Source organism: Dendroctonus ponderosae, unplaced genomic scaffold (assembly GCF_020466585.1).
Source record: "Dendroctonus ponderosae isolate FM_Combo_2020 unplaced genomic scaffold, Dpon_F_20191213v2 Dpon_F_20191213_7, whole genome shotgun sequence".
Classification (NCBI taxonomy): Eukaryota; Metazoa; Arthropoda; class Insecta; order Coleoptera; family Curculionidae; genus Dendroctonus; species Dendroctonus ponderosae.
In genome coordinates this window covers 10,705,470-10,715,752 of record NW_026018916.1, presented here as the reverse complement: position 1 = coordinate 10,715,752, position 10,283 = coordinate 10,705,470, and the positions used below count along the sequence as shown (strand labels likewise).

General features: G+C 34.0%; 1 long non-coding RNA gene across 1 annotated transcript; it reads right to left on the bottom strand.

Annotated features, from left to right (window-relative positions):
* Positions 1–8,960: 8,960 nt before the first annotated feature.
* Positions 8,961–10,276, bottom strand: LOC109535250. Its single transcript, XR_007281940.1, has 2 exons — positions 10,201–10,276; positions 8,961–9,097 (listed from the first exon to the last, which is right to left on the bottom strand). It is a non-coding gene; the product is annotated as an uncharacterized LOC109535250 (long non-coding RNA).
* Between the last annotated feature and the right edge of the window lie 7 nt (positions 10,277–10,283).

Genomic DNA, 10,283 nt, shown 5'->3' with positions numbered 1-10,283 from the left:
AGTAATAATAATTATCTCTAGAAGCATCTTGCAAACTGCTAGAACTGTTATTTCTTAACCACGTTTTCCGGAGCTAGAATAATATAACGCTGCAATTGTCGCCTAAATATTACAAAATATCCAAGTTTTTGGATAAACCATGTGATTTAATTGGGAGCATAAAAACACTCTTTATTAAGCATGGCTTGATTGAAGGCGAAACGACAAGTCAAAGCGCAGAATTCGAGGTTTTGTTACTCTGCCAATGCTACAATTTCATTTCGTAATTTTTCGGCAAGCCACACACATATAAATCGCCGTTTGGATAGATCTTATTGCGATTTACATATCAGACCATAAATCTTCCATAGATGGAATACACCGCCTGTTTGCAATTTGGGAAGCTATATGTCTTCTGCCTGTTGGCAATATCCAATATACACTTTGTCTCTATAAGAATTTAAAGGATTAGAATTTATTGAAACCACGCAACCGTCTTCATCTGAATAAATAAATAACCAAAATCAAACTAGAACATCATTGAGATAAACGCAAGAGCGACCAAATCACCTGGCTGGAGGTACAACGGCATTATTATCTGTATATGCATCTAGAAAATGTGAATAACATTGTTTTATTTAGCTACAAGGCACAATCAAGGAGAGCGCACTTTAAAATAGATAAAATACATAGTGAATGAAACAAAGCTCTTTGGGATTTATGGCTAGACTCAAACCTACGGAGCAAATTGAGGTCAATAAATTGGAGCTTTAAAGCTTACTAGACACATTTTGAACGACTTTAGCTCCAGCTAGCTAGAACAAACAGAGATTTTCTAAATTGTGGTGTTTTTTATATAACACCGAAATAAAGGTTTTTTTCAATTATACAAGAGATAATTCAGCGTACGGACAAATTCGTTGGTTAAATATTGCATTCTGGTTATATTTAGAAGGAATCACAATAATACGTTCATTCTTTTAGCAGGCTTGTTTCTAATTGATGAAGTAGTCGGTTTGTTTTTCTTATACAATTTAAGTATTCTTACGCCGAATAGCGTGCCAAATATTATTTAGAGCGACTTTAGTTAACAATATATTGATGTGTGGGCAGTTGAGTAACAATAAGTATTTCTTTCACAACTTGTTTGTGTATGATTCACCGTTATTTTTATGCTGTATTGGATTTAATAGTTTCTTATATCTACAGAAGAGTTCCAAATGAAAGTAAGCAACATTCAAAATGTTGTCCTCTCATTGCCGGTTTCCAGTCTGTCCATTTAACATATCTGTCTATATATGTAAAATTACGGATATTTTTTCTCAAAAGTATGAAACACCATTATTAAACAAATTGTTGAACTGAAATCCGAAAATAAATATTCATTTTTATGTTTTCACCCTACAGAGTTTTTTTTAAATGCAACCTAATGGTAAAAATGCTTATTTACACGAATTTGAACACACATTCATTTGTACAATTCATATTATATATGGGCAGATGTAAAATAAACATTTATGTTCGCCCAATATTTTTAAGCGATTTAAATCGCAAAATAACACGCAGGTTCAAGTTTAATTGGCGACATGGGATGTAAAGGACTAGTTTAATGAACATTTTCACCCTAGGCAATTTTAATTTATTAATTTTTAGCTAGCAAAGTTGAATACAGTAATGGAAAAAACTCAAAATTCACATACAAAAACAGACTGATTCGATTTATTTAGTCTGTCCTATCCATTTAAATAATACATTCATTTAAACTAAACATTTTTTAGCTCAAAGTGAAAATGTTGGTGTGCACCTGCTGCGTATATAAAATACAAATAAAAAATGCGTTTTTACACTGTTGCAGGTGTGCAATCTAAAGCTGCATATTTTCAATAAATAATTGGAAATTCAACTCTCCAAAGCATTATTATACTTCGAATAAATTGGACATGTTGCTGTATTTAATTCAAATGGCAATAATTTGTACCCATTTTTTACAGATATCAGTTTAGGTGTAAACTAGGTCAATTCAATGATTGTGGAAATAGAACTCAATATTCCAGATCGGTGAGATTTGCTTCCAATTTAGCCTAAAGTAAATATTTTACCCCAATGTTTCGGTGTATGGCTGGATATATAAATATCATGAAAATTTCGAATAATTGCAGTTGAGATGGGATGGCTGAACATTTAATCTACAAAGGAAAACATTTGCAGTGAAAATATGCGTTTTYTTCTGGAATCGTATAATAAATATATAAAAAAAAACCGTAATATTTCTTTGTGTTTAAATTTGTCTACTTTCGATCAGATATTTGCCCTTGCACGAAATATTCGGATTGTGTAATTTGATCAGCTTCCCCATACAAAGCGTAGTTTTGGCTGACAGCGTAATTGACCTTATGAATTWAAACGACAACCACATCAATTCAGTATATTTAGGGAAAATATATGTTATGTTATCGTTCCTGCTGATTAGACCGCCCGATTTGCTRGAGTTAGCTTTTCCCTTCTGGATGAAATGTGCAGCCATGCCCTGCCAGCGGAAAATTTGTGGATATTTAAAGGATATAACATTCCCGCAGATAAGYAAAATCAGTGAGGTGAAAGAATTATTTTARGCAAAAATTGAATCGATCCGGCGTAATATGCGATTGGTTGCACTTTTTGGATACTGCAGCATTGAGCATTGCACTATTATACAGGGCTTGTAAGCATGTGTTGTAAGCATATGATCAAAACGTCTTTTTTTATTTTTTTTTGGAATTTTTTGACCATGTGAATTGGGACGCCCTGAACATTTCGACACTTATGAAAACTAAACACAATGAAGAAGTAATATACTGACGAAAAATATACAGCGAAAAAATACCAGTGAATTGAAACAATTTTGTTTGAAATTCTGAGAATACATTCTTGTTCTGTAGTCTATGAGGAATTTTATTCTATTTTTTTAATTAGAATTAATGGGTATATTTGTATAAACCCACAAGCTAAGGTGCAAGACATCATAAAAATATACTTGAAATGAGGTTTTTCTTCTTTGCTGAACAGGAAGTGGAATGTATCTCAGACTTTCTAGAAATAACTTTTTTGAACGTTCTGTTCTACTCGTAACAATAGATGGGAACTCGCCAAATTGATCAGGATTAGGAAAACTCTCATATGAGATTCATGTGCAAAACCTTATATTCCAGCATTAAACTGGCACATCTAAAGGTAAACGATTTGGATTCGAAACAAACCGAAATTTTTATATTTATATTTTTACTTGAAGAATTCATTGAGCATTTATGTCAGCTCCGTTTCTTGCGCTTAAATGTCCTTTTGAATAAAATTATCTCATGGTTTACCGTGAACCCTGAGTCGAATTTCACAAACATAATTCCACTCCATTATTATTGTTTCTCAACTAAGCTACAATGATGTTTGTACAGAATACGAAATTAGTAACTCTATACCAACGGACTGAAGTTTTACGGGAGTTATGCCAATTTTAATCCCCAGGTTTTACTGAATAACTACGTTAATTCTATGGATTTCTATCCATAGTTATAGTTTCTAACATGCCGAGCTGAATAATTATTAGTTAATGCAGCTACTTTATCTACGTCGCCTAATAATTAATGTTTTGCTAAATAATGATGAAGGGATGGGAATTTTAGAGTTCGAATAGTTTAGGCCCTTTCTATGTATGCTCCCAATAAAACCAGCATCGTTAAGGCATTGAATATTAAACAACGGCAAATTGTATCTTAGTCTTACAATGGAATTACATACATTCATTTCACAGTTTAATTTTCCTGCTTTAACTATATAGATGATTTAATCTCGAACTGCTTGCGTAATTAATTTCCCGACCATTTCCATATTAATCCGTTTCTGGTAGATCTCAAACCAATAATTTTGAATCTGTCTCATTATCAACAGTATCCGTTCATTACCTATACAAACTGCTCAGTGCGTCCGACTTTATAGCATGTAATATTATTGAATGCGTTCACAACCAACCTCTCTCGATGAAGAAAAATGTTTGGGAAATTCAATAACAGATTCTTATTTTGTATTGTTTTACAAAGTTTATTTATGTAAATTAAATTAACTTGAACAAAGGCATACACTTAAACTCAAAGCGTCTTCATTAACATTCATTGAACATTCCTTCCTTACTTGATAATGTTGCTCGATGTCATTATTGTTTTAATTGAAACGAAGCTGCTTTAAAGTAGCATAATGGCTGGACAAATTGTTTTCCATTGTTTCGGTGTTTCATTTTTTCAGCGTCTCCAGATTGGAAGAATTACCGGCTGTATCTCGCAGCAAACTTTCCAGCGATAAGCGTTCGTAGCGTAATGGAAAAAATGAAACGTCTGCCGTTGGTATTTAATAAGAAAATTTGCTTAACTGATACTTATTAACTGCTTGTTTACATTTATTTTAACTGTAGATGAAAAAAGTTACAAACCAAATCACAAAGAGTCTGCTCTTAAAAAAGTTGTTTAAAGTATGTTAAGCTTACGATTGTTAGTCAGCAGGCATTCTCAAAGATGATAATAATAGAAAATTATCCAATAAACCGCAATATCGGCTAACATTATGTGCCTAAAAATGTGAATATAATATAAGCAGTTGAAAAATATTCTTCAATAGAAAAGCAGAAATTAAAAATATCAAATTATTAGGTCTGTTGTGTAACCACTCGTATTTCGTCCAAATGTAACGGCCTTTACTCGTAAACTGTTAGATAGCTTTAATCATCTATAAGTATTTTACAGTCTTTAAATTCTTGTAAATCGGCACGGAACTAAGTTATACAACTTGCCATAAACGGAAATATTTGGTGAAAAATTTTCATACTTAGTGTGAAAAATTCGCGTTTTATAAGAAAACTTCTGGCGCGTAATTTTGGAAATTAACTTGTCTGATTTAATGGGGATTTATTAACGAAAATGAGACCAATTTATGAATACGGTTTTGCTTTTGAGACAATAGCTAACCTTGCAAGCACTTGCAAATAAAACTAATCACTTTCATCTACGTTTTGATCATTCATAGTCAGATGCAAATTGGGCAAGATATTGTTACTTTAGGAAGGTTAGACCTCCAAACCTCTGATAAATATTCATGAGATGAATGTGCAGTAATATGCCGCATTCTTAGATTCGAAGCGACGTCTTCCAGAAAAGGAAAATAAATTGCAAGTAGTTACATTTTTTTGCACAAAGCAACCAAAATTTCCAATGTTTAAAAAATATATTTGTGGTTGCCTCACCTTCTGCCACCTTTTCTTGTCTAGATCGCTGCTCTAGCTGAAAGAAAGATTTTAAGATTTTGTATAGGAACCGATCTTGAGGGATGCAAATGAAAATTTCTTTCTCGCATTATCTCGCAGGAGTTATCGATGTCGCAGTGATGGTGGTCGCAGCTGCTTTTAATCAATCCCTTAGAAACCCCCATACCATTATGTAACAATGGGTATGGTCCATATTCATCCGATCTGACGCGTTTTAGTTTTCATTTATAATATAATTTTTAACATGAAATATTCGCCCTTGGGCGACACAAATATCGCAAGTTAATATATATTCATTCAAGCACTCGAAAATTGAGCCATAAAGCAGGATGTAATGCACATAACAATGCGGGAATATAACGCAGCCGTCATTTTATATCAGCAAGATAATATAAAATTTTATATGAGTTGTGTATTTCAGTGTGCATGCCAAACTAGTGAAATTTCACTTTACAAGAATCTAGGTACCTGAACACTTCCAAAATTAATAGGACTACTTCCTGTGTCTCTTGACAGCCATTTTCTTATCACATATATTGAGCAAACTTTATTTTGTGCGTGAAAAGTACTTTTTTTATTCCCATGTTGATCGTTTTCATTGTATTTTATCGTTCTAATTTCTCCTTCGTCTTCAGTGATCGTTAATAAACCATATTTAAAATATTATGTTACACGGGCCTCTAAATGTTCACAAGATTACTGGAGAATATACCGTAATAACGTTTTTTAAAAATTTTCATATATATTATTACGAAGCATTGCTGGAGGTTTAGGGCACATATGCCGAATGTTTTATTTCTGTCTGAGTCTGGAAACGTATGCAGTTTGATAAATTTGGGTGCTAACCCTGTCAATAACTTAACGTATTTAAACCCTGGACGATCAATTTGTCCAAATACTCCTTGTCGACCCTAGTTTGATCAATAACCCTGAGAATGTGGCTGGCATGAATCGATTGGTCTTGAAAATATATTTCCTAATTTATTCGAACATTTAGTAGAAGGAACTGACTTGAGGGATACGTATAACAGGCATTAGGTCGAGGAAATTCCAATTTATCAAGCTATTGCTCTACAAAAGATTATTTATTTGAAGGAGGGTTTTGAAAGTTTCCAACTAATCTTTTACATGCCTCTTGAACTTTACGTGCTAGCGTTCCTCGCTATTTCAAAGTTTTACTCTGTTGCAAGCCGTATAAACAGAGTTGTCATCGGATTATCGAATTACCTCTGCTTTTACCTTGTTATTCAATTTAACTACGGAAATAGGTCTCTCTACTCTCCTGAATAGGTAACTAGTTCATGCCGATACAATAGAAAATTGCAGACTGGAGTTAATTCCAAATTGCCAAGTGCAATATTTACCTTCGCTCTCAAAGTTTAAGCTTGATACGGTTCCCGCTTTAGATGAGTTAGGATGTGCATAATCTTATATCGCAAATGCGCTCTTCATTGAAATTAATTATTTAGCAGCTTTGGAGTTTGCTTAATGCAAAAAATCAGTGAAAGGATGCAAAGAAAATGGTTTTCTTAATGCACAGGTGGGATGAAAGCAAATCCTTTTCAGCCAAAATTTCACTGAAAGCATTTTTTGCTAGGAGAATTAAAATTCATGATTCTCATGTGGACCTTTGATTTTCTGGATTGAGAAATCCAAGACGCTGAACTTTGGGCTAACATAAAGAACCACGGAGCATTAGGAATCCATCAGGTTCCACTTTACTTTCTGTGAATGCTGTCTGAGGGTAAAAAATATTTTTACTGTTGCACTCAGTGCGCTTACCTTTCCCCGTCTTCTCCAAATGTAGACGCGTGATTCCCATGATGAAAAATGTTCTTTTATGAAATAGTATATATCAGGATTTTTTTAAATAACGACTGCATTACATGCATATTATACAACAGGTACCATATGACTGCAATGAGTAATGCGCACCAATATTCGCGATACATCCTAATTGATTAAATTTGCCTCGCAGATCTGCTCCCATAATTAGTAGCCAAATATTTATTAGACAGCTTATTGAATTTAGCTCAATTTAATTGTGCACGATAATACGGTAATAGGCTAGATATCAGATATCAGTGCTCCACAGTTACCGCATTTGGGCACTATTTTTTTCAGAACCTGAAAAACGCAACTGCTATTAACCATATCCATACTGGCGTTGATTTGTGAACGAGCTCAAGCCTGGATGGTATTATTTTAGTGTTGCTGACAGTTATTTATGACCCGCAATTACCATACATTATTAGCTTATATTTCAGGGTCTGTTGCGATGAAACGAAACGAAAATTAGATGTTTACTCTGGTTTAGCCTTGTAAGCTAAATGACCATATTTACTGGACTGCAACCAACTAACTTAATAACACAATGTATACAATGACGCTATTTGCATAACAGCCTAATAATATAATTACGATCTGGCTAATTGCTGTGTGCAAAGGGAATGCCGATATTTGTTTTGCCATTTTTGAGCTAATTAGACATTAGTAATAACTGATTAATAATTGACGCCGATGTTTACAAATAAAAATGGAATACTTTTGATGTGGAATAAAAATAAGTTCAAACCGATTTTAATAAATACTATGGAAAAACCACCAGCAAATAAAACTTTACTGGAATGTTGTACCAGTGAAAAACGTGTGGTGAAATAATTGCTTGACGATTGAGACGAGATATTTTAGTAAAAAAAAACCGCAACTATTTTAACTATTTCGTGCTGCACCCATTTGCAATTGCTGTATCCTGATGAAGCTTCTGAAAGAAACACCACAAGTGTAAATAACGTTCCCTGTTAATGAAAGGGTTTATTATCAAGGACTAGACGGAAGTAGCTGCTACTTATTTTGAACTAAAAGCTTCGAAACGTTATACTAAGAGTATAACGCGCGTGATTCTTTTTATAAGGGCAGCAAAGGTTTGTACGCGTTATTCCTTTCGCACAGTTATCAAGACGGGTGCGGTAAAGTTTGGGCAACTTTTTGAACATTTTAGGAAATATATTTTATTTCTCCACTATACTGGTCTCAAGTCTGGGGTACCATTGCACTAACGGGAAAGGAGGAGGGGGAGGAGTAACAACCTCGGTAAAAAAACCAGGGTTGATCTGACCCGAATGATAGTACCCTGTGAGAGCTCCTGCCTATGATTACAGGTGAAGAAGCTGCTGCATTGTAGTTAAGGTGTTGGAATCGTCAAAGGCTAGGGGAAGAATACCCCTATAAAAAACTACCTGGTCCTCCAAGTTGGGTGTTGGGACATCAGACTAGCTCTCTGGTACTCAGAAAAAAACGTAATGTTAAACAACCCAATCAAAGGCTTTGGAATGGAAAGAAAAGCAACTCAAGAAACGCAAACGGACAATGATTTTTGGTACATACCCAAACAGCACAAAGACATCTTAAAGACGCCTTGAAGACGTCTAATTCAGATATGTGAGACGTCTTAAAGACATCTGTATATGTCTTGAAGACGTCTTAAAGACGTATGTTGTTACAAATATGGACGTCTTGAACAGACATCTTAAAGACGTCTTGAACAGGTCTTGTAGAGGTGATTTAAAGGCGTCTTGAAGAGATGACTTAAAGGCGACTTGAAGAGACGCCTTAAAGGGATGCCTTCTTGAAACACGTTTTCAAGGGTGTTAGGAATATTCTATGGGAAGTTTCCTATTGGAAATGTAAAATAAAATATTTCATATTTTTATTTATTAGTGTATTTATATTTATTTTTTGTATTTTGTCTATCAGACGCTCTTCTAATCCAATTTTGGATGGCGTCTTCAGTCTCTTTGGTGGTGCTCGTAAGGCCTGCTTTTGCCGCGGCACCTAAGAAATGAACATATTATTAATAGATACACATCTAAATGTAATACTTTCTTTAAATTAATCTAATCTTAAAATTTTTATATCTGTCGGATTAACGTTATTTTTCAACACTAAAACACGCGTGTAGAATAAAAATTGTCGATACTCTGTTGCCTTCCATCTTTTGAGTTCATCTAAGCTCCGAGGTTTCCTGTTAAACTCTAAAGGCGTTTTGGGGGAAACTGCAATTAAAGCATCTGAAATATAGGCTATTTTGTTAGCAGATAATTTTGTTGAAGGTTTTCCACAACACCACAATAACAAGAGTTTTTTAGTAACACCCAAGCAAACCAAGTGCATATAGTCTAACGGAAAAGATTTGATCATGTCAAGTTTAGGTAGTTTTTCTAAAATTGAATTTTTGGCGGAAATTACAATCTGTCCTTATACGTAGGTTATGTATGTCAGGAAATACACCAGAGTAATTTCCTTCAACATTACATTTTGAACATGAAGAATACCCAGAATGACCTTTAATAATGGATTTTACATATTATTTTGCAGGAGCGTCACAAGTAATTGCTTTGATATATACTGCAAACTGTTGATTTTGATACAAGAAACTTTATTGATAACTTCAGTTGCATCGTGCACAAAGTCGGACAAAAATGCATTCGGGTGTTTTGGCTTCTGATTGCCATGGTATATCTCTATCATTTCTACAATGTTTTTATTGCCCGAATTACTGGCTAATAGTGGATATACCTGACTTGAGGAACTTTTAGCAAGTGGCAATCCGTCAATATTTATAAGAATACCTACTGAATGATTCAAGGTGTTAATTGATTTTTGGTCTAAACGGTTAAAAATACTGTTGAGTCACTCATTTAGCCCAAAATGATAATAATGTCTGGGCATCACTGATTTTAGTTCAACAGACCTGACTGTTTGAAGAAGCAAGGTTTTTGCATCCAAAGGCAACTCTTTACAAATAGGTTGTACTAGTTTTAATAAATCATTTAAAGCAGTATGGGCTATATTGTGCTGCATTGTCCATTCTATCAACTTTTCTTTAAATGATTTATTACTACTACTACTGGTAAAACTATCATAAGTAGGATAACCTTCAAATTCATCGTCGTCTGATATGGAATAAGTATCCGAATGATGGCTTAACAATTCACTGTTGTCATTGATATTACGATTT